Source organism: Ursus maritimus, unplaced genomic scaffold (genome assembly GCF_017311325.1).
Source record: "Ursus maritimus isolate PB19 unplaced genomic scaffold, ASM1731132v1 scaffold_10, whole genome shotgun sequence".
NCBI classification, from domain to species: domain Eukaryota; kingdom Metazoa; phylum Chordata; class Mammalia; order Carnivora; family Ursidae; genus Ursus; species Ursus maritimus.
In genome coordinates this window covers 57,217,778-57,243,677 of record NW_024423344.1, presented here as the reverse complement: position 1 = coordinate 57,243,677, position 25,900 = coordinate 57,217,778, and positions in this window count along the sequence as shown.

Below are 25,900 nucleotides of genomic sequence, written 5' to 3'. Positions count from 1 at the left end.
AAAGAAAAAAAAAGGATATCATAAACATTAGGCACCATACAAAGATATTAAGTCAACTCTCCTATAACTACCTAGTTTCATAAGATTAAATAAAGGCACTTAACACAGTACTACCTGAAATCCTGACACATTTAATTTTCATATGAATAATTTTTATTTTTGTAATAAATACATTGCGATTTAATACAAAGTCCTTTTCCAAAAGAAAACTGTTGTTTTGACAAAATGATGTGTAAGTTGCTGGCAACTTGCTGTTATGACTATGAAGTCTCCTCAGAAAAGTTACATAAAACTCTTAATCTTCTTGACAAATTTTAATTTGTATATTCATAAAATGCATTCCTATCTTTACACCACTACATTCATTGGGGATATTATTATATTTAAAACTCTAAATCATTTTATTCTATTTCCATGAATCTTCATTCAGCTTCAGTGTTCAACTGAATTTTTTATAATTTTTATAATTTTTGTAAATTATAGAATATTGCTTAAATTTCTATCAATAATGGTCTAAAAATACAATCTTCACTTTGAATATAGCCTCAATTCATATATCAAACATTATTACTTTACTTAATATAATTTGAACTTTAATTTTAGAACTACAGACAAACTGAACTGGAATAATGATGTAACCAACCTCCTGATTCACAGTTAATTTCTCATGTCATAAGCAAAGCAAGGTTTCAATGTTTTCTTTTTCTCTTATGGTTTATCTGTACTATTACCTGGTATATAACTACTTTCTGTTAGTATTTAACATTTTTTTAAGCTTAGCTATAAAACTTATTATTCTTTTGTTAACAGGTATTGTGATATAAACATATTCTGTGTGGAATATAACAAATAATTAATGGGGTAAAAGAATTATATGCATTTTAACAATATTTGCAAAATAATAAAACTTGATTACCTTTTGTGTTATGAAACACAAATAGTTAATATGTGGAAATGTTAATATAATAGGAAATATTGGCTCTACACATTAGTTTTGCACTTGAAAAACAAGAGAAGAAAATCTCATTTCACTGTAATATGTGATCTTTACTGACATTCAAAAAATAGGGAAATTTAACTTTGTATTATTTAATGCAGATAATTTCTTATTCTCATTTTAGAGATTTTTTTTCAGTATATGGAATAGAATTAGATTTAAGGACAATTGTTAGTAATTCTATTAATATATAAAATATCTAGGGGCACCTGGATGGCTCAGTTGGTTAAGCATCTGCCTTCAGCTCAGGTCATGATCCCAGGGTCCTGGGATCAAGCCCTCCATTGGGCTCCTTGCTCAGCAAGGAACCTGCTTCTCCCTCTCCCTCTGCCTGCCACTCCCTCTGCTTGTACTCTTTCTCTCTCTTTCTGTTAAATAAATAAATAATCTTTTTAAAATGTGTATATATATTTATATATATATATAAAATCATTGAATATTTCCTCATTACTGGTCTTTGATTGCTTGCTTTTGCTTACTTTGAAAAATTTATCATAACTAATCTGTAGGTATACTGTGTGTGTGTGTGCGTGTGTGTGTGTGTTTGAAGTCTGAAATATTGGGTCCCATGATTGTTGTTCATCAAAAAAGCATCCTTTTACTAGAAATCTAAGAGATCATTTTGCTGATTGTTCAACCTTTCATAATGCTTTTTTATTGATGAAGAATTTGAAATATGTATTTGTAACTTAAAAGTCATCATCTTTAAAAATTGATTTTAAAAATTAAGTAATGCTAAATATATTTTTTAATTTTAATAAAATCTAATATTTATGATTATTTGAGATTGATTCCATAAACTTAAAAAATCACTTTTATACCTTATTTATAGGAAATTTTCTTTTTTTCAGACTAAAACAACTGTAGCTAATGGACAATTTTTGGTAGTATGAGGAGCTGAATTGAGCAATTATAAAATCATGTAAATAAACTGTTATTAAAGTCTGACAAACATATGGTGGAGACATTACTGAACTCAACGTCTTAAAATTTTTAAATCAAGTTATGTATAAATCATTCTATTAAAATTTGAGAGTAGGAAGGACCAGTTAAAATTTCCTATTTATTTTCTCTAAATATTTATTTCTTTATTTGACAGAGTGAGAGACAGAGAGAGCACAAGTAGGGGGAGCAGCAGGCAAAGGGAGAGGGAGAAGCAGTCTCCCCATTGAGCAGAGAGTCCTACCTGGAGCTTGATCCCAGGACCCTGGGATCTGACCTGAACCAAAGGCAGACACTTAACGGATTAAGCCATCCAGGCACCCCTAAAATCCCCTATTTAATCCCAATGAAATGTGTTAGGCCTTGGAGTTCCTCCCAATAAGAAATTTATGATCTACTAGGATAACAATAATTTACATAAAGCTGTTACAAAAATAAAGCATAATGAATTTAAGGTCCCAAAGTATTATATTGGACTGATGAATTTTGTGTTTGTCTATTTAAGATAAATAAAATAAAACAAAATCAATTATTATTAATTAATTAATATAATTATAATTTATAAAGAAGGTGGATATTGAGTTGAGGATAAAAACTGCTTCACATATCTCTGGGAATATATATAGTGAGAAGAATTCTGGCAAAAGAACAAATGAAAGAATGAAATGAAAAGAGGATGAACAAAGCTGAGGCTATCACATATCTCTGTTCTCTTTTGAACTGTAAGCCCAGTGAAGGTAAGGTGCAGATCTATCTTTCTCTCCACTCTTTTCATTGGTTTACATACTCTGTTACATAGCATGAGTGTAAGAACAACTTTGGATAAATGTATGCATCAAATACCCAGGTGTAGAATAATACTAATATGTATGCACACAAGTATTTGTTTCTATGCATGTATATAGTGGATATAGTAAGACTTTTTATGATGTATGCGATAATAGAGTGTCAAGATGAGTTATTGTTACAGTTTAATTGAATACTGAGATGACATTTTACAGGTCAGATCTGATCAAGAGAAGTTCATATTGGTTGAGAAGATGAAAGCATTCGTCCCTCTCCCGTGTCCAATAGAGAAGTAGAATAAACAGAGAAAGTCATCCAGTATGTGTTAAGGCTGTAATGGTGAACACTTTCACTCTGGACAAAGCCAGTCACAAACCACTTCCTGAACTTCCAATTCACGTATCATCCCGTCTTCCCTTTTTCTAAATCATAAAACAGCCAGGTAACCCCATTTATTATTTGATCATAAATTGTGTTGATTCTGTCCTGGGAACATTTTCTTTCCTGGCAAGTGAATAGAACCTACAATGCAAACTGTAACATTATGATTTCCCTCCTAAACTGTTTTTCAAGGTGATCTATGAGTGTGAATTTATGATAGCAGCAGTCCACTTTTGTGTTTTGCTCTCCCTAACTTAGGTTCTGGATTTTCCATGCTTGGGTCCATTGCTCATGGAGAACTTCCCATTTTTTGAGGTGTGTGTTGAAAGCAAACAGTGTCAAAAAATTGGGCACATGAGGAAATGAGCTTCCTATACATGCAACTTTTTTCATGTTTTCTATGTTTGAGTTCTAAAGGGTGAATTCTGAAATCAGACTTCCTAAGATCAAATTATGCATTCATTGACACATCGGGGCCTGTTGCTTAATTTTTCTCTAATTCAATTTCCTTGACATTCAAATGGGTATATGAATAATATTTATCTTACATATGTGATGTATTATGCAATACAATATATAAAATTTAGTACACCCTAGTACTAACTAGTGCTTAGTACTGAGTATACACCCAGTGAATGTTAGCTTTTGTTAGGGGACCTTAAACCACACTAAACAGACACACACACACACACACACACACACACAAACACCACACATATTTTTAAGCAGCTTGGATTAGTGATTAATGACAATGGAAACAGAACATATCTGGAATGGAAGAAGAAGAAAATAATAATTAAACACTGATTTTAATTCATGATTTGGGGCTAATAAAATGGAAATAATAAAGAGTATCAATTATAACAACAAAGGTCTGAAATTGAAAGTTTTTGGTAATCAATCTATTAAAAGCTCCTACAGGTACTAACAATCACATATATGCAAATTAAAACCAAAGAAAATGATTCACTCAAGGAAATTTTTAACATCTTGGCAATATTCTAAGTGGTAATGAGGGTGTAAATCAATGAGAACTCGTTTGCACTGTTGAAGGAAATGAAAACTGGCACAACTAAGTTGCAGAGCCATTTGATAATATACAGTAATGAAGGTTAGAACATGTCATCAAACACTGATTTCATTCCTAAGCAAGTCCAAAGAGAACGCTCCCACATCTACATGGGAAGATATATGTAAAAACATTTGTATAACTATTACTTATAAAAGGAAAATTTCAAAAATGAACAATAGGTAAGCAAAATCTTACTCTTGATGATATATACAAGTGTGGTAAAAACTATAAGGAGATGCTTGTATATTGTGAAAACCAAATGCAGGACGGAATTCTCTATGGGAAGTAGGTGCCAAAGGTGGGAATGTGACCAGAGAGTAGTACTCACAGAAAACGTGAATTGTATTATCGTGATTTTATTTCTTCACCTGGGCGTTGGTCACATAGGTATTTGTTGTACTGTTAATAGGTGCATGTAGTCTTTCATTCTGTACTACATCTTAATGAAAATAAAGGAACAAGATATTCTGAAAGGAAATAGATAAGGAGTATAAAACATAACCTATGAATATTTAGGAGCTATTAAATTTAACAAGAGGAAAAAAGAAACACCAAAAATACAGCATAAAGAATTTCCCATGGTTGTTAAAATGCCACAGCGTGAGGGTAACAGTATGTGTTATACTGAAATCTGAAATTAAAATTTTTTTCTTTCACACTCCTTTTTTTTTTTTTTTTTTAAATCTCATAGAGAAAAAAAAAAGAGGATGATTTGGGCTTTCATTGAAAAGAAAGCTGTCCTAATACTCACCAAATATAAGCTACATATGACTCGCTCATTAAACTGTTTGGAAATAGTAAGAGAGGCTTATGATTCTTGATGAAGGCTCACAATAAAACAAAAAGATCGATTCTGGGAGCATAGGGAGGCTCTGCTTATGTGAGTGGACCTCAGAGGTTATTTCAGTGGGAAGCTAAGCTTGACTGTTAAAAAACACCCTAAAAATGTACTGCTTCCTTGTGTGCATGTCCATTGTGAGTTGGCAGGGGGTTCTTGTTATCATTATTAATCAAGTCTATTGGCTAATGGCCACTATCAGTGGTCATGGTGATCCTGATTGCAGTGACTGAAAAGATATCCTAGTGAATTACAATGTTACTCTTTTTACAATATTACTCTTAAACCTAGAAATGACAAGATAATCTTTGCTAACAATTCATTCATAAGTACGCAAACACACACAGCACAAGAAATAAAAAACATATGACCACAAATTTCAAATCAGAACACAAAAATACAACCCCACCATATGCCTGGAGCAAGAGAGGCAACATCTGTGAAAACCCTCAAGATACCACAGGGGTAATAAATTGATCTTCAGATATAAGAGTTGCAGGTAAATATCTGCTTACCTCCCACATTTTGATATACAGTGTACTGTCTAAAATTTATTTGATCTTTTAAGACACGTAAAAATAAATAAAAATGGAAGATTTATTTAGGCAGTTTACACTGTTAGCTTAGTGTGGGCCATTTTATTCTTGCCTCAATTTCCTTTTCCAAATCTTTTATTCCTATTCAGACAAAGATATGACAGCTCAGTGATAGGAGTCAAAGCTCCTGAAGGACCCTTGAAAATTTCTAGTTCTTTAAGCATGGAGGGATAATGAGAAGAGAGCCTTAGGGAATAACAATCTATCATAAAAGGCAAGTATTAGGAAAATGTAGGCTGAGAAATAAGAAACTACATGAAGAGACATTCTAGCAATCTCTAAAACAAAAAATCATTTGTATATTATAAAGTTATAGTTATTTGTGTTAATTAATCCAGCAAATATATAATGGTTAAAATCATAGATTTGTTATGGAATATAAAAAAAATATACATGAACAAACAAAATAACCTATAATTCCTTCAAAAATCACTAAATAGCTTCAACATTTGATATCATTTTCTGTGCATATATTTCAATGCATATATTCTTAAAATAATTTAATTATATGAGACACATAAATTATAAAATTTTATTCTAAAATATCCATTATTTTACTCTTTAGATGTAACAAGAATGTCAATATTCAATTAGAGAGAATATTAGAATGGAAATAAAATAATAAATTACATGAAATGCCTTTAAATGTCTCTATGCCTATTACATATATAATTGTACAAATTGGGGCACCTGAGTGGCTCAGTTGGTTAAGCGTCTGCCTTCGGCTCAGGTCATGATCCAGGGTCCTGTGATCTAGTCCCACATCAGGCTCCCTGCTCAGCAGGGATCATGCCTTTCCCTCTCCCTCTCCCACTCCCCTTGCTTGTGCTCTCTCTCTCTCCGTCAAATAAATAAATAAAGTCTTAAAAAAGTAAATAAAAAATGTAATTGTACAAACCATACAATAAAATACTACTATCCAGGCATTAAACAAATTAAGGCTATTCTGTTTGGCTTTTACCTAGAATGACAAATTTTTGTAAATCTTTGTAGTCAAGCATTAGTTACTATTACATGCAGGAATCATAGTGAAGCCAGTAAACCTTTTTACCAGATGTTTGAACTGAAGGTCACAGAAACTAGAGAGGAGTAAATATTGTCCAAGTAATTAGATTACTTGAATATAAAATGTATTATTAATTTTAAGATATTCAATATTCAAGATCATAGTTTTGTTTATTTTTAGTATTGTGCTTAGTGAAGCCTATAAAGATATAAATATGATAATCTTTTTTAAAAAAGATTTTATCTATTTATTTGGGGCGCCTGAGTGGCTCAATTGTTAAGTGTCTGCCTTTGGCTCAGGGTGTGATCCCAGCGTTATGGGATCGAGCCCCACATCAGGCTCCTCCACTGGGAGCCTGCTTCTTCCTCTCCTACTCCCCCTGCTTGTGTTCCCTCTCTCGCTGGCTATCTCTCTCTCTGTCTCAAATAAATAAATAAAATCTTAAAAAAAAAGATTTTATTTATTTGAGACAGAGAGAGAGAGAGCACAAGCAGGGGGAGCTGCAGAGGGAGAAGCACACTCCCCACTGAGCAGGGAACCCGACATGGGGCTCAGTCCCAGGACCTCGAGATCACGTCCCCAGCTCAAGGCAGACACTTAACCCACTGAGCCACCCAAGTGCCCCCAAATATGATAATCTTAATGACTATCTCCTCACCCTGGTAGTAATTACTGTATTAATCACAACTGGTCAGGAAACAGTAACAATTATTTTAACAGAATATTAGAGAATTGTATGTCAAAAGAGGAAGCACTGATATCAGAGAGGTAGTGTCTGCAGAAAACAGCTATCATTACTAAGGCTGGGTCAATAATGGGAACAGACTGAAATTCTAAAATTTGATTTTGGAAGACGGTCTCCATTCAGATGATGCTCAGACTTTTGAGGAAGAGATATTACTTAGCAAATACACAAAGAACTTGAAAAAGTTTCTGTACATAACTAGTACCCAGACCCCTGAGGAAGGTTAGCAGCTGAGACTGAGACCTCTGGAGACCAGCACTGAAAGACAGATGCTGTTCAGAGCTCAGAGATGGCGACCTGCAGGGCTGGCACTCAGGCCCCTGTGGAGAGGGCGCCGAGAGAAGGGTTCCATTAAAGACAGAAAGTCTGCCAGCTGGAACCCACTGCTGCTACTGGATAAAGAACTTCAGCTGAAATAACATGAGCAAAAAAAAAAGAAAGTAAATAGGACAAATTTCCTTCTTCCTCGTCCAGCTTTCTAGTCTGCTTCTAGCTACTCCTAATGACAAAAACTAAAAGGAAGCCAGTTGGCAAAGGAAAAATATGACGTGCTACATCCCAGCCTGAGAATCAGGTGACACAACATAGAAGTGTGACTTAGAAAATGAGAAACCATACAGTTTGCAAATTCCTTTCTAATAAATTTGCATATTTGACAATGAAAATTTTGTAATTACAACTTACAAGTTAAGGAGAGTAAATATTATATGTAATGAATGAAATTTCAAACTTGGGAATGCTAATTGGTAATTTTCTAAGACATACAAAGTATATGTAGTCAAGACAGACCACAAATTCAAGTAAAGAAAACTTGGAGTCAGTATTCATTCAAACATGTTATACAACACTTAAAACTAGAACAAGTTCATCAATTTCTCTAATGCGTAAAAAGCTCAAGATAGTATCTGTCAATTTTTAAGTGAGCATACATATTTTACATGCTAATATATGTCAAGAGTACAGTAAGAATTTTAATTATGAAAATAGAATAAATTAGGTTCATTTTAAAATTCAAAAACTTCAAAATTTTTGCTAACCTAGCATGAAACTTATCTATGAACAAAAATCTTGTCCCAAATCAGAAATCCATTGACTCACCCAGATTTCATTCTTTAATGTATAGTATAATTTATGTTAGAATATCTCACAATCACATTGTAAGATAATTTTATAGAAACAGAATATGAGTATTGCATTTAATATGGGTTTAGATATTGAATTTTACAATAATCTTCTGTGATCATTTACTACTTTTAAGTAATCAAATTTCTCCATGAATGATGGAACTTTGGGTGACTTTACTTGTCAGCCAGCAGTTAAGTCATCAACAGGCTATTGAGAAGTAAAATTAGCTGTGTAGTTTCAGAATATGAGTTACTGAGTTTGAAAAGAATAAGAGTATTTAATTTTTTCCCTACTTTTCAGCTTATACAGAAAATCTTAATTGATAAATGTCAGATGAAAGGCAAAGATAAATCTTATATGAGGTTGGGGAAATGAGATTTTTACATTCATCCTGGTACGTATGCAAGCTGACCTAATAACATTTGAAAGGATTATTAATTATCATATAATGGGATTTTTCCTAATTATTCCCCATTGTGTCTTAGTGTTTTGAATATATCCCTGTTAAGGAAATTTACACTTTACATGATTATTTCTAATAAAATTCTAGTTAAACTGGTTGACTAATAATAAGGTGAATAATGTAGATAAAATAAGTAGGAATTTTGAGAAACAGGCCTAGAGTTGAGCATTTGTTTTTGGAAACATTGCCTAGTTCTTAGGACTCAAAATCATATAAAGAAATCTCTTGAATTTAAGAATAATTTTACTTCATGACTTCAGGGATCACCTATATATCTGCGAATCTGAGTTTAATAATAATAAGTAGTTTAATCTCTTATGAGAAGACATAATATTTGGTTTGTTAACCAGAATAACTTTACTACCTAAAATGGTCTTTTTTCATAAAATTAATTCTGAATAAATATCTAATAGGTTAATAAACAAATAGATCAGTAGTAGTAAATTGCAAGAGTTAAAGGACAATATCTCTTCAGTACTGGAAAGCAAATAAAAAGCTATCAGTAACACAGTTTAATTCATTATTACAAGTTTGCATTCCTATAATTCACGTTCTTTAGTTTTTGCAATTTTTAACTACTCAGAGATGGATGGATAAACTGGTAAGCAATCATGATTTAAAATAATGCATTAAATTAAGACTTAAATACCTTTTTTGAATAAGTTACAGTAACCATAGAATACAACTAGAACATGGAATTTATTGCTACATATACACTGAGGCCTCATATTTAACAATGACCTGGAAAAGAAATCCAATTAGGTCTTTAACTATCTAATCCATTAACCTTCAGAATTACACATGGTATTTAATTGTATATATATATAACTCTATACTAATTGTAGGGGGGGAAATCCAGCAGTTTTGAGTAACAGACTTTCCTAGGCAGAACCTTCCCATTATTGGGTACAATCTCTGCAACCATGAAAGAGAAATCTACTTTTCCTTATCTTCAAAGTCAAGAATGTCAAAAGAGGGTGCAAATATCAGCTACCAAGATAATTTTGGGGCAGAAGTCAATCTTATTGCCTACCATAATACAAAAATTTTGTGCAGAAGCCACTAATAAACATGCTTACCAACAGGCCGATCAGATTCAGTCAATAATTTGAACTATTGATTCCATTGCACAGTGGTTGATGATTTGGGACCCACACATACACACATTTAAAAATTAGAACTATTTTTTTTAAAAAGTCATTATAAAATTACTAAATTTAAATATATAAGGCCAAGTTATTCATATTTTTAAAGTTTATTTTATTTCTGCACCACTTTAAATGGTATTCATTTAGAGAGAAATTGGATAATTTAACAAAAAGCATAGGGAATTACTATTGTTACAAAAACTTGTAAACTGTTTCTGGAAAGAAGTACTATTTATAAATGTATCTGAAAGTAAATTTTTTGCTCCTTAACTTTTGTTTAACCAAGCATGTCATGATAAAAAGCATTATTCTGCTCAGACTTTACTTTTTTTTTGGTTTTAAATTTGTGACAACTTATGAATCTTATTCCATAATATTCAACACACAATTTTCTAGTTAAGTATCATTCATTCTCAGAATTCTGCAGTGCAAAACCTCACCATGAATTCGTAATTAAATGATTCTAATAATGCACAGATGACAAATTAATGTAGCATCTGTCCATCTTTATGGCAGCCATTAAGTGACAGTTTAATTGTTGGCTAGTTTCCTTATTCATTAAGGATAATTTCTGAAAGATTTTTACAACCAAGATTATCATGAGCAGAATGCGCAGATCATATAAAGCTAGTTTTTCCTCTCCATAATAGCTAAATAATTTGTGTTCTCAAAACCATTAATTTCTGTATTGCTGAGCTTGAAGAAAATAACACTTTTCTATCTACCTACCTACCTACCTAGAGATAAACATATCAGGAAATATATCTGTAATTTTACACACTCACAGAATTGTGCCAACATTAATATTCTGATTTGTGAAGAGATATTTGTCTTTGTTCATATGGCTATAAGAAAACAAAACAGACTGGGAAGTTTATAAACAACAGAAATTTATTTCTCACATTGGTAGAGCCTGGGAAGTCCAAAATGACTTGTATGATTATCAGATTCTGGTAAAGGCCTTCTTCCTGGTTCATAGGCTGCACCTTCTTCCTGTATCCTCACACAATGCAAGAGCCATCGATCTCTGTGGGGCCTTTCTTTTAAGAAAACTAATCTCATTCATAAGAGCTTGATATTCATGACTAAATTGCCTCCCAAGGCCCCATCTTTTAATATTAGTACATTAGGCATTAGAATTTCAACATACTGTTTTTTGGGGGGGGTGAGGGGGGATAGGGGAGGCTGGTGAATTCATACAAATATTCAAAACAAAGCACATATAAAAGTAAGGATTTAAGAGCACCTGGATACCTCAGTTGCTTAAGTGTCCAACTCTTGATTTTGGCTCAGGTCATGCTCTCAGGGCCGGGGTCAGCCCTGCCTCATGGTTTATGATATGGAACAAACAATATAGAAGCTATGAAGAATAACATAAAGCTTTTAAAATCCAAAGCTAACTATAATATTCAAAGTATAAGAAATAAATACCTCAATGCAAAAATACATGAGAAAACTTTAAGATTGTAACTGTTGTTTTTGTAGCCTAGCACATCCACTCAAATGGCCTTTGGGAGGGGTTCTAACCATTAAAAAGATAAATAACGAATCAAATACAGAGTCGAGCATTAAGAGAGATCACAGAAATGCAAAGCAGGCTGAACCTATGAAACATGGAAATCAGTATCATGGAATGAATTAATTATGCACCAAAACTTTTGAGAAATAGGAAGACTCCTAGAAAATTATAGTAGGGTTAGGGAGAACATCTTGAAAAGAACAATAAAATAATTAAAGTGTTATCATATACCAATGGTTCAGAATCATCATGCTTTTGATAGTGAAGCTACACAGTAAACAAGACTTGATTAACTTTGCTCTAGAACAAAAGCACTGAAATGCGAAGTAAACAAAATTAATTTTTTAAAAGATATAGTGTGGAGTTAAAATCTAATATGTATTTTGCTATGATGTTGCTATTTTTATATCATATATATATATACACATATATGTATGTACATATTGGTGTGATATATTACTACTGTATATATACACATATATGTATGTGTGTATGTGTTATGTACATACATGCATGTATGTGTATATATATATAGGTGTGTGTGTATATGTTGCTATGAATGAAAAGTGGAAGACACATAAAATTACTTCGGTCAAGCAATGAAAGATAGAGGATAAGATTCTCTCAATGTATTTTATGTGAGCAGAGGAACCTGAGTAAGTTCATTAATTGGAAATCTCATGGTGCTTTGATCCACCTTCAGTCAAGGATCTACCTCCACTTGATTGGCCACATGAACAGCTGAAAACATTGTTTCGATTTTTAGATTATGGTAAACTTCAGGTTTCAAGGGAACAGAGTTAGATGTGGAGTTAAGGTACATGGTGGCATTGTCCCTAAACACATGAACTACCATAGGGTAGCAAATCCACATGAACATCCTGTTATTTAGTTTTGATCTGTGGGGCCATGTAGCTAGTAGAAGTTCCATAGATGATGTTTTTAAGTCCTCCTCATTAGGTTTAAAAAGGTGGGTCTCGAATAGTGCGTTCACAGCATTCTGACAACTTCCTCTCTCTCTACAGTATTTTACTTCTGAATGAACTGTTAAACTTGAGTTTGATTACCAAAATTGGAAAAAAAAGTTTGATGCTGTAATTTTGATAAGTCTATGTGGACTGTCCAGAACTGTCAAAGAGATCTTTATGTGGTGATGGCGGTATTTTATATCCACACCACCAGGAGTTGACACTTGCCACATGTGGCTAGTGCAACTGAGGAATCAAATCTGTACTTTAATTTTCATTTATTCGGATTTAAATTAAAATCCACACATTGGCTAATGGCAGCCATATCACATAATGCAGAACTAGAAACTAATATTCAAATAATGTGGTAGGTATGCTTTGTAACTTCAGTCCAATATACATGATGTTAAAATGTATCTCAGGTCTTCAACTGCAGTAATTAATTTGTACATCATATCAGACCAATCTTTACACTAAGAGAAGCCACAAAAAAAAAAAAAAAATACATGTAACAACTGTCAGAAGTCATTGAAGAATAACTGGGATAGGCAGGTTGAAGACCCAAAATGCCTGAGGTAAGAGTGGCGCACAAATGAGAGCTGCATATTTTCTTCTCCTCCTCCTTCTCCTCCTTCTCCTTCTTTTTGGTTGATTCATTGTTTCATGGGTAAAGGAAATGTAGAAGGAGCCAAAAAGAGCAACAGGGAGTTTGCCGCATTCTCTATGAGGTGAGGATACAGAATAAGGGGTTCCCTGTTTCCATGGAGACTGGGATTTGAGGAGGAGAAAAATATCTTAGGAAAGGTTCCCTAAAATACTGAGTGTTATTTTCTGTCAAGGCTTTTTCCAAATCTTAATATAAAGAGCGTGAATCTCCTAGACATCAACAGATTGATGTCAAACAAAACAAAACAAATGCAAAAAGAAAACTCCTAAGACTCAAAACTAAAATGTTCATATAGAGCTTATCACTAAAAAAATCATACATAGAGTGAGGGTATGCAAAACAGCCAAAGTCTGCCTCCAACTAAAAGGGTAAGATAAAGCCAGGTGCAAATTTCTAGCTCCCTTTGTACAAACCATGCTGAAAGAGTTTTCTCTCTTGGATGGAGAACTACTGACACTGATGGAACAACTTAGAACCAGAGAGTACAAAACAGAGTCTCATCCAGAATTCCTAACATCCTGCTGGTCTAGAAGGCATATTCTTACTATGTAATGAGACTTCAATGGCAGAGCCCTATGGAATTCTCACTGAGGACAGGTGCAAATCATCAATCTCACTGTTACCATAAAAATACTGACAAGCTGGTACAAACCACTTCATATATCTTCAGACCCATGATTACAAAACACACTATTAATCAGTAAACTGTATGTCTTCACCAAGGGTCAGTGGCACAGAGATACATATCACATGTTAATAAAACAGCTCAGCCTAATTCTAGGCCAGCTGGATTTAAACCTTACAACACACTGGAAAAATAAGAAGCTGAGCAAAGATTCCAGCAGTCTTAGGTTCAGGATATGGAAAAATGGCAAAACCCTGAAATGTAACAGTGTTTCATTTGTGACCCCACAGACTTCTGTTTCTTGCTAAGATGGAGTAGCAGAACTCACATTTACTCTGCCTCTTATAACAACCAAAAATAACAAAGAAGAGCCCTGATCCTAAAGACACAGGAAGCAAACAAGGTGAGACCCATTCTCATGCAAACTTACTGCCTTGAGAGGACTTACTGAATGCAGATCAGTGAAGAATATTCAGGTAAAATCCTGTGGACACCTTGAGTAGAGAAGATGGAGATGATAATCTGAACAGGACAAGGCATCTAGAATTTATAGGACAGAATAATGGAGAAAAAAAGATGCATGGAAAGAGAAATCCAACCACCTTCAGAGAGTCTTCTTTTGTTATTCTTTAGAACATACCTGTGAGAAAATTACTTGAGTCTAGGGAAGAACCACCCAAACCAATTAGAAATAACATTTCCAAGAATCCACATAGGTCTGGATATGCTGCCTGTTTCCACTAGCCAAAAACCTCAAAAACCTCCAAGTACAAGAAATATGAATATAAGTAACACAAAGTCACACCATAATCACATTGCTCAAAACCAGTGATAAAGAGAAAAATCTTAAAAGTGGCCTAAGTAAAAAGACTCATTTCACACAGAAGAACAAATATAAAGAGACGACCTTGCATTTAGCATCCTTTGGGCTAATTCAGCGTTCCACTGCTTCTTCTACGTGAGAATGTATAATAATTGATGTGCTGTATAGTTGTAATTCTTCATCCCATAAATGCTAGAGCAAATATATTGATTAGGAAGTGGTGCATATAGAGAACTGCATATCTACTGACTCCTGTGATCTTCAAATCTATGAGACTGATGATTTTCTTAATTGGAACTTCTAAGAGAGGCAGCCTCCTCCCAGGCTTCCTTTGGGGTTTGGGCTCTTAGCCTCGCTGATATGACTCAGCTATTAGCGTGTAAATGGAGTCTTTTAAAAATCGGGATGCCAGACCCTCAGGGGACCTGATGATTCTCTGGCCTAGTGTTCAAATTTTTGTGTGAGAATGGGGACAGTTCGCAACAATTTGACTTTTTAGCATAGAAGCATCATTCTAACCATGTTCACTTTGAAAGAAAAGGGTCTGTCCAGCGTAAACCGAGTTGGTATTGTCATCCTACTTAGAAGTGATCCTCCAACGTGACCAAGACAATGGACCCATGAAAATGTGAGTATGTTGAAATTTCTCTGAATATTCATGAAATTTACTTTTACTCCCTGACTTGAATTTATCATTGTAGATTATCCAGGATATCTAATAGACATCTGGGTAACAACAAATCCTTTTCACCAGTACCAGTTATCAATTTAGAAGTCCAGTATGTTGCTATAGGGTATACCAAGACAATCAAAATTTCTATGGAATGTAATATGGCAGATAGCAGGATAGTTAAAGATAATCTAGAGGCTAGACAGTGATGTGCTGCTGCCTTTTTTATTCCACTGGAAGATAAACTGCTTTTGATTCTCCCTGCTGAGTATTCAAAAGAATACCTTCATAGAATCAATAGCTGCATATCATGTTCATTGATTTGTTCCAGTGAAGACAACACATCCTGCAGAGTAGAGCAGTAAGGACAAGACCTTGTTGTGTTTACAATAAACACCATCATCTGCCTTGACCCATCTGGCTTTCACAGAGAGCAGACAGGTGAAGACATGGGAATGCACTGGTGGGAGAAGAACCAGCATCAATAAATAGCTCAGTGGTGACTACCTCTTGTCGACAAGGGCTGATAAGAAGAGATGCTGTTGCAGAATTGGGTTCCCTGATAGTAATAGGCATGGTAAGAGCCAAAAAAAAAAAAAAATAATGGAGGCCAGGTGGTAGTACTTAATCAAATGAAGCCAGGTGAATCCAATTATTGTAATGAACTGAGATCTAAAATTGGCAGTTAGGAAGGCTTGACCCATGGAGAGCTATGAAGATACTTTATAGCACATGGACTTCTCAGGGATAAGAATCATGGGCATTCAGAAAAGATATTGCCCTATATACAACATAAAATAAATCCAGGATGGATAATCAGGAGGCAGCAGGCAGCACCACTGATGAATTGGCATAATCCCTCAACCCATTTTCAAATTTGAACCATTTCTTAGCCAAGAAACTTCTTGACTGAGGGGCGCCTGGGTGGCACAGCGGTTAAGCGTCTGCCTTCGGCTCAGGGCGTGATCCCATCTTTCTGGGATCGAGCCCCACATCAGGCTCCTCCGCTATGAGCCTGCTTCTTCCTCTCCCACTCCCCCTGCTTGTGTTCCCTCTCTCGCTGGCTGTCTCTGTCTCTGTCGAATAAATAAATAAAATCTTTAAAAAAAAAAAAAAAAACTTCTTGACTGAAGGGAAGGCTGGCTCTCTATAAGGAGAAATGGTGGAACACTATAGCAAACATATAATAATAATTTCTCCATTCTTCCCACAAAGTGGTCTATGGCCATTTAGTCAGGTAAACATATACCAGGAAAAAGGAAATACTAAAACATATTTTAGAAATGGCTGAACACAATTTCCTACTGAACATTAATACCTAAGGACTCAGCATTGACCTTTGCAACATTTTTCTTGATATGTTTCCTGAAGCAAAAGAGACAAAAGCAAAATCAAACTATTGGGACTACACCAAAAGGAAAAGCTTTTGCAAAGTGAAGAAAACCATCAACAAAACAAAAAGGCAACCTACTAAATGGAAGATATTTGCAAATGGTATATCTAATAAGGGGTTAATATCCAAAATATGTGAAGAACTTATAAAACCCAAAACCAAAAAAAAAATTTTTGATTTAAAATGCCTTTTTCCAAGGCAGCCATACAGACGGCCAACAGATACATGAAAAGATGTTCAACATCACTCACCATCAAGGAAATGCAAATCAAAACCACAATGAGGTATCATCTCACACCTGTCAGAATGGCTAAAATAAAAAACACAGGAAATAACAAGTGTTGGTAAGGATATAGAGAAAAAGGGACACTGGTGCACCATTGGTGGGAATGTAAATTGATATAGCCACTGTGGAAAATAGTATGAAGTTTCTCCCCAAATTATAAACAGAAATACCATATGATCCAGTAATTCTACTATTTGGTATTTACACAAAGAAAATGAAAATACTCATTTGAAAAGATATATGCAGCCCTATGTTTATTGCACCATTATTTACAACAGCCAAGATATAGAAGGAACCTAAGTGTCCATCAATAGACAAATGGATAAGGACAGTGTACACACACACACACAAATGTACAATAGAATATTGTGCCACCATAAAAAAGGATGAGATCATGCCATTTGAGACAATGTGGATGGACCTAGAGGTATTATGCCAAGTCAAATAAGTCAGGCTGAGTTAGACAAATACCAGAGGATTCCACTCATAAGTGGAATCTAAAAAAAAAAACAAAAACAAAAATAAAAACAAAACAAAAAAAGAATAAAAAAACAGAAAGCAGAATCAGACCTATAAATACAGAGAACAAACTCATTGTTGCTAGAGGGGAGGAGGGTGAATGGTTGGGCAAAATGGGTGAAGGGGAGTGGGAGATACAGGCTTCCAGTTATGGAATGAATAAGTCAAGGGAAAAAAAAGGCACAACATAAGGAATATGGTCAGTGATATTGCAATGGTTATATAACTGGGCAGAAGATAGCTACACTTCTAGTAAACATAGCATAATGTGTAAACTTGTCATTAAGTTGTACACCTGAAACTAATGTAACATTGCGGGTCAACTATACTCAAAAAATGTCTCTCTCTCTCTCTCTCTCTCTCTCTCCCTCTCTCTCTCTCTCTCTCTATATATATATATATATAAATGTCCATTTTATATATAAATATATATAAATGCCTATTTCATATACATACACACACACATATACATATCCCCCTGGATATTTGAGTCATAAGAGATGCTGAAAAAGTCTTTATTATACAAAGCTATCGTTATATTATAGGACATCTAATATGTCTGGCTTCTGCCCAGTAAATGCCAACACACAATTATTGTGTCAACTAAACCATCCCCAAATGCCCTCTTTTTGGGTGTACTACCCATTTGAAAACCTCTGCTCTCTCATTCTGTTCTAGGATTGTCCAAAAACTGAAACATTTTTGAAAGTATATTGCTGTCACTCTGTATCCTCATGACACTGCATGACACCTAACCTGTGGCTGAATCTCAATAAATGTGTATTAAATGATAATAATTTAAGAGAAGCAGCTGTACAACTGTTAGCCAGGGTCATCTAAAAGATCAGATAATATTTTGATCTCAGGATTCTTCAGGTCTACATTAGTCAATGTAGATTTGATTCGGAGTCTGTGGGAGTTGGCATCCAATAACTTTCTCTTTTCCCAGAAGACATTACCTAGCTTTCATGTTGTTTCCTGACTTTCAAGTTAAGGAAATAAACTTACAGCAAAGTCCAATTTGCTTCATTTAAATATTCTTTAATGAATTTTTCAAGATAATGTCACCAGTTGTACCAGAAAAATGCCTGAGGTGATTGTTTCTGCATTTTCTCCTTCACCCCCAAAGACTTCAGAAAAAAAAAAAAAATAACATTTGTAATTATCACATGTAGTATGTGTTGTGTATGATACACAATTTAAAATTTCTAGTTAAAGATCTTGTATACATAGGAAAATCTTATCATAATATTTCCTTAATTGCAGTTACAAAAACTTGTCTAGCTATGAAAATAATTTGGGGTCATCTAGATCTAGTACAGGAAGCAATTACACTTAGGAAAACTTCTCTTTGTAAAATCTATATATAATGTGCCAAGTGATAGATGGAGAAAAAATATGGACACTCCAATTCAAATATGTCAAATGAAATTTACTGGAATTACTAATCAAATTACACTTTGAAACTTTCTAGAATGAGATCTCTGCTTTATTTCTTTCTGTCTTACCAACACTGAGCACAATGATACTTTATTCACATTCTGTGATCAATAAGTTAGTGAATAAAATATATTATGATAGATGTGAAGCAAAATGGCCCTAATGTCACAATGAATTTTCTTCTGACAGCTGATAAAGACATAACTAATCCAGCTCAGGAACATTTTGCCACATGTTTTCAGACTATAATGCATATGCTAAAAATTGAAATGAGGTTGTTGTGAAGGTTAATAAAATGTCTTTTAAAGGAAGTTTGTAGAATTCTCTCATCTCTGTAACCTAGGTTATTAAAGTTGTAAGTAAACAAAGGTTTCACAGAGGCACTGCCTGCTGCTGTATATCATCCTGGAAATGAGGATCAGTTAAGGCTTCATTGTGACAGTTCCTGAATGCCATAGCTGGGATATCAGTGGCAGTACGGGACCGCTCAGCTCTCCCTGGTGCAGCCAGCTCCAACTGATTCTGGTAGATGTAGATAGAGCATATCTCTTTTACACTGTCTTTGCCTGTCATTGCTACTCTCTTATCTAGTTTAATTTCCTATTTTTATATTTGTGTGTTACAGTGATTGTATCTCCAAGAGGAAAAAGTTTAAAATATAATAAGGGTATGTTCACTGTCTGGGTGAGGTTATACTGGCCACTCCGATGCAAATTTGAACCATTTCAATATTTGCCAGTGTATTGCCAGTCTCACTACAAATTTGTATCATTCACAATTAACCAGAAAAATATTTTACCCATGGGAGAAAATGTAGATAAGGGCAAATTTATCTTAATGTATAAGGTATTTATGTAGCACTGTTTATAATATAAGCTGTCAGTATACTGAGTGACTATTAGGGGGTGTGTAAGTGGTTATTAATATTTAGTCCTTTTATTTCTAGTTTTGTATACTACCAACTCTGATAAAAACATTCCTGCAAGTAAATCTTCACTCTTCTGCTGGCATGGGATGAATATTGTTTGGCCTGCCTGTCAAGATGGAAGAAAGAAAAACCTGAGAGTTCTAACTGCTTCTTATCTACATAAATTATAACCAATATATAATATAACCTATATAATATAAATGACTTGTAAAACACTTACAATGTTTTATAGTCTGAAAACTTTGGAAGGCACATATGATTTTATTTCCTTAATAAATAAAATAAATAAAATAATAGTTCCTTGAACTATCTGGGCTGAAGTATAGAAAACAGTGATTATTTTCTAAACTACAGTATTTTAAATTCCCTTTATACCTCCCACCATCCATAAATTCTTTAATGAAATAATGTGATTCTTCAAAATGAACTTGGGGCCAACAAAGCAAAAAAAAATTACATAATTATGGCTTTAGGATGGATCATTAGCCTTAAATAGAAATTATTAAGTATACCATATTTAAAATATTAAGATAATTACATAATGGTTAAACCATATTTACAAAGTATATTTGAAACAACATTACTTAATATTTGAAGAGTTATAAATTTTTCAGACCAATAACACTAGGAAATACGGAAAGAATTTGAAGAATAGTTCATATTAAGTGAAATTACAATTAACAATTTAAACATATGTCTCATTTTCTTACAATTAAAGAAATTTGAATAAAAACAATAATACAAAATAAATTTTTAACCTATCAGCTTGGCAATGACAAAGTTTTAAAAAGAGTTTTGCAGAAGTAGACACTAGATACTTTGAGAAACTCATTGTAAGTAATTGCGGTCTTTTTTACATGCTCATCCTCTATATTTATCTAAATTAAAACTTCACATGCACTTGCACCAGAAGTTCCATTCTGTGTTTTTAATCCTATTGATATATTCTACTTCTGCTTCCCATCCAAAAACAAAGATAGAAGAGTGTTAATATGTGTATTGCAACTTTGCAATATTGTTCTTACTTCCCAAGTGAAGGCAGTAAACTAAAAGTCCATCAATAAGGTCTGACTAAAAATTATATTTTATTTAATCTAAGACACTATTGTAAATTGCATCATTACTTTATGCACTACTTATAAAAAAAGAAACCAATTATATCAGAAAGACTATCATTATATTATTATAAGACACAACTTAGCTTCAGAGATATTTAAAATAAAAGAAGGTATTCTTAAAATCAGTGAAATATGATATACAGTAAAAGGACAAAGGATATTATGAAAACATTAAAATAGCATAAACACAACAAAGTGAAAGACAATCAAAACCTTCAGTAAAAGAAAAGTGAGTGGAGAATATTGTAGATGATTGTTCTTATATACATAATTTTTGAAGTAAATGGAAAAATCTAGTTAGAGCTTGCCTTTGGAAAAGTCATTTTACTTTTCAGTAGGTGACTGAATGAAGGAAAATTTATTTTATTAAAAGTAGTATGCAGTATTGCATATGTTGTTATATTTTAACATAAAATTGTTTTAAAAGACTCATAAAATAAAACAAGTTTTCTCATCTGTCGACCTCTAATTCTTAACCCTTACACAGACAACCACTTTCAATTACTTCGGTAATTTCTTTTTTAAAAAATATACTTCCATATTTTTAACTGACATGTGTTTGGAATGTTTGTGGCCCCCAAAATTCTTACGTTGAAAACTACTGCCCAAGATGAGGTTATTAGAAGGTGGGTCCTTTGGGAAACAATGAGGTCATTAGGGTGGAGCTTCTGCAAATGAGAAATTCACATCAGTGTCTGTGGTTTATAATCCTTACCCCTAGAAGCAACTCTCCCCAGGGAAATAAGTGTTGCTGTCAGTATACTGAGTGCCTATTAGGGGGTGTGTAAGTGGTTATTAATATTTAGTCCTTCTATTTCTAGTTTTGTATACTACCAACTCTGATAAAAAACATTCCTGCAAGTAAATCTTCACTCTTCTGCTGGCATGGGATGAATATTGTTTGGCCTGCCTCTCAAGATGGAAGAAAGAAAAATCTGAGAGTTCTAACTGCTTCTTATCTATATAAATTATAACCAATAATTTGATTTTATAGTTATCTCTATTTTCTTTTTCAGGGATATCTGGCACTCAAATTTTTGAGGATTTTGGGATTCAGGTAATATAACTTGTCTTGGGCTGTCCTAAATAGGGGCACATTTCTGTTTCCTCTAACAAACTTAATCAATTAACACTGCTCCCTTTGTTCCTGAGGTTGTGTTTTTTGTGTGTCTTGTCTCCTCTTCTTCTTCTTCTTTTTTTTTTTTTTTTTTTAAGATTTTATTTATTTATTTGAGAGAGAAAGTGAGTGAGCACGGGGTGGGGTGGTGATGGGGGTAGTGGTAGGGGTAGAGGGAGAGGGAGAAGCAGACTCCCCACTGAACAGGAAGCCTGATGTGGGGCTCCATCCGAGGACCCCAAGATCATGAGCTTAGCCAAAGCCAGACACTTAACCGACTGAGCCACCCAGCTGCCCCTGTGTTATCTCTTCCTGATTTATTTGTTTTTTTGCTGTTCATAGTATTTCATCTTTCCATGTATCCCTGTATTTTCATTTTACTACTTCTTAAAGCTATCAGAGGTAAAGTGTACTTTAATTCCTTCATATTTAACTGAAAACTATACATATCATTTAAATATATAAATATATATTGATAGTATATCTACTGACACATTTAAATATATTAATACAAAGTAAAGTAGATGAAGTGGGAGAAATAACTGAATTACAAAGCATGGATCAACGAAAAATAGTAATTTCTATATAATTCATTATATACAAACTAAATTTGAAAAATACATGCAATACATGAAAATAAAATAGAATTTAGGTAAGGATAATTTTTGAACAACATGTTTTACAATTTTCAATACTTAGCAATGTCTCTTCTCAATATATTCTCATATTGGTCACTTTAGATTCATAAAATACACAAAATTAATCTGGTTTAATAATGAAGGAGTTGAGAGAGAAATCTTTATAGTTCAGCTTAAATATATTTATTGAGTTCCTACCAGGGATTCAATTATTGACTAGGCTCTCAAAGAATAAAATTTATAAAGATTTTCCTTTCTCCTGAGGAGGTCATTCAGTGGGCAGCCAAACAAATACAACATGTCAAGTAATAAGATAAATACATAAACAGAGGAGATGAAAAACAGATATCACAAAATTTCTCACAGTAAATGCTTAAATATTTAATGCATATTATGCGACTTAGTAAAATATGTCATTTTCTAACGTATAAGAAAAATTTGAATGCTTGCACGTAGTTATAATTCAATGATTGCGTGCTCATAGGGTAGATATTTTCTGTATGCATCTGAAACCCACTCTATTCTTTCCATCATGCTCTGTGTCCCTGAAAGGATGATCTCTAATGACTGCTTGAACTTCAGGAACATTGGATTCCCTTGTCCTTTAGTTTCAAGTTGCATTACTTCCAAAAGATGCACCAACTGAAGAATAGGTGGTTCACTCTAGGGTTCATTTCTTAAGGGTTCATGGTTTAGGCACTGGCTCTGTTCCTCCACAGAAAACCACAGCTGTTGCTAGACATCTCCTCACTCCAGCTACAGTTTTACTGAACTCCAGTAACAGTTCAGCATCACCCCCATCATTATCCCTTAAAGAGAGAGATAATGGCTTCCTACCTTTCTTGATCTTGCAGTGCTTTACTATTTCTAATGGTTCTCTGGCCTTGTCTATATCTTTGTAAAAAATTCCCTTCATTAAATACAATGATCCATTTTGTGTATGTCACCTCTTTGGGGAGTGGGAGAAGGCTGTCACTTTGCCTTAAAACGAAATTTATATGAAAAGTTTTCCTGTGAAATACAGACCACAAATTGAATCATAGAATCACATAGCTCACAATTTTTATAAAAAACATTAAAATATTCTTTCTGAGGAAACAAAAATGAGACACTGCAGTCACTGGAGTAACAATTGGAGTAGTCATTGGAGTAACAATTATCCATGCTAGCACATGATAAAGGGCAAATAGAGCAGAAGTTGGTGAGATATTTTGTAAATACTATACATTTTCAGCAGAACAACACTTGTGATAATAAACATTGTGACATAGCCTGGCTGCCTCTTTTGATCCTAGAGTGGGTAGTGAAGAAAAGAATGAATTTATGGCTTTAAATACCCAACTCAAGGTTATGTCTTGCTGTCAGAGAGGGATATTACCAATAAACAAGAAAGGAAGGCTAGAATGAATCACATTATATCAGACTTGAGCTGGAGATAACATAAACTCACGTGTAATTTAATATACACATAACATGGATTGATGCAAGACTGTAGAACAGAGACTGTTACAAATGTATGTATATATGGTTAGTATAAACACATATTTCCTATTTCTGTTGACTGAGAATGCCTAGAAGTATTGAAACTCTCGGAGACATGAGAACATTAAGCATGGAGATCTGGGTTTCCAAATACCATTCTCCAATAAAAGAAACCAGAGTTACTTGGTAAAATGGTTGACTCTTTGAGCAAGGCAGGGAGAAGTACAAGATGGATTTAGGATATCTCGAAGTACCAAAAAGTAACGAAATGCTCAAAAACCCCCAAATGGTAGCAAGCCAAAGTGACACAGAAGTCAAACTGAAAGGGTTCCCAATGGTCAAAACTGAAACAACTTGAGAAACAAAATAAATAACACAGTATTTGACTACAATGAAAAGTATAGAATACACATAGTTGAGCCCATAGCAATATGACTAAGTTATTGAATAAATCAAATAAATGGAGAGGATAAGACAAATCTTTTGTACAGAAGAAACCCAAAGAACATTTGTGGATACCTCCCCTTCCAAGAGGTGGAGTTTCATTCCTGGCCCTCATCCTCTTGGCAGTGAGTTAGTTTTAGTGAATCACTTTCTAAGAGTAGAATAGGAAAGAAAAAGGATAGCAAATATACAGTTGACAAAACTGGCAAACACTACTGAACAGATCAATACAACCAATAACGTCTTGTGCCACCTGATATGATGTGACAGGAAGACCACTTCACTTCTTTCGTATATTTGCAGTCTGATCATGAGAAAAACAGTCATTCTGCAGAATATCTGACCACTGTTTTTCAGAATTGCGAAGATGATGAAAAAGAAAGACTGGGAAGCTGTCACAGACCAGACAGGACTGGAAAAAATATGGTGACTAAATGCAATGTGGTAGCCTGGATTGGATGTTGGAATAGGAAGAAGATATTAATGGAAAACTGCTGAAACCCACATAAAGTCTGGGTTTTGTTTAATAATATTATACAAATATCATCAGTTTAATCATATTAGAAATGCACCATAATAATGTAAAATGTAACAATAAGTAAAACTGAATGAAGTGTATCTGGAAACTCCCTGTACTGTATGTTCAACTTTTCTGTACATTTAAATAGTCTTACAATTAAACAAAAAATATATATCCAATATTCTAATTATATTAGATTCTGGAAAACAACAAAGAATTGACAAGAAAGTGATGTGACAGTAGATATGAATCATTGATAGCACCAGACAATGAAATACTATCCTCAGCTACAAATTGTGGAGATACACTTACCTGTTTTTGGCCTTTGCATTGAAGAGGAGATATTACTATTATTATTATTATTATTATTATTATTATTATTTTGTCAATTCCTAACAACAAATCTGCTCTCACATAGGTTTGGTATAAAAAAAGATCTGCCTGTGGTTATTTGGGGTTTGTTTGTTACTTAGTCACTTGGACAGAGCAAATGAAAAATTAAAATCACTGCTGGAGAAAAAAATCTTCAAATTCAGACCACAAACAATACAATAATATTTTAAGACTGCCAGCAAATTAGGCCAAATGCTGAATCAATGTATACAACTTCTTACTTTTTATAAAATTATACGAAGCCTTACAAG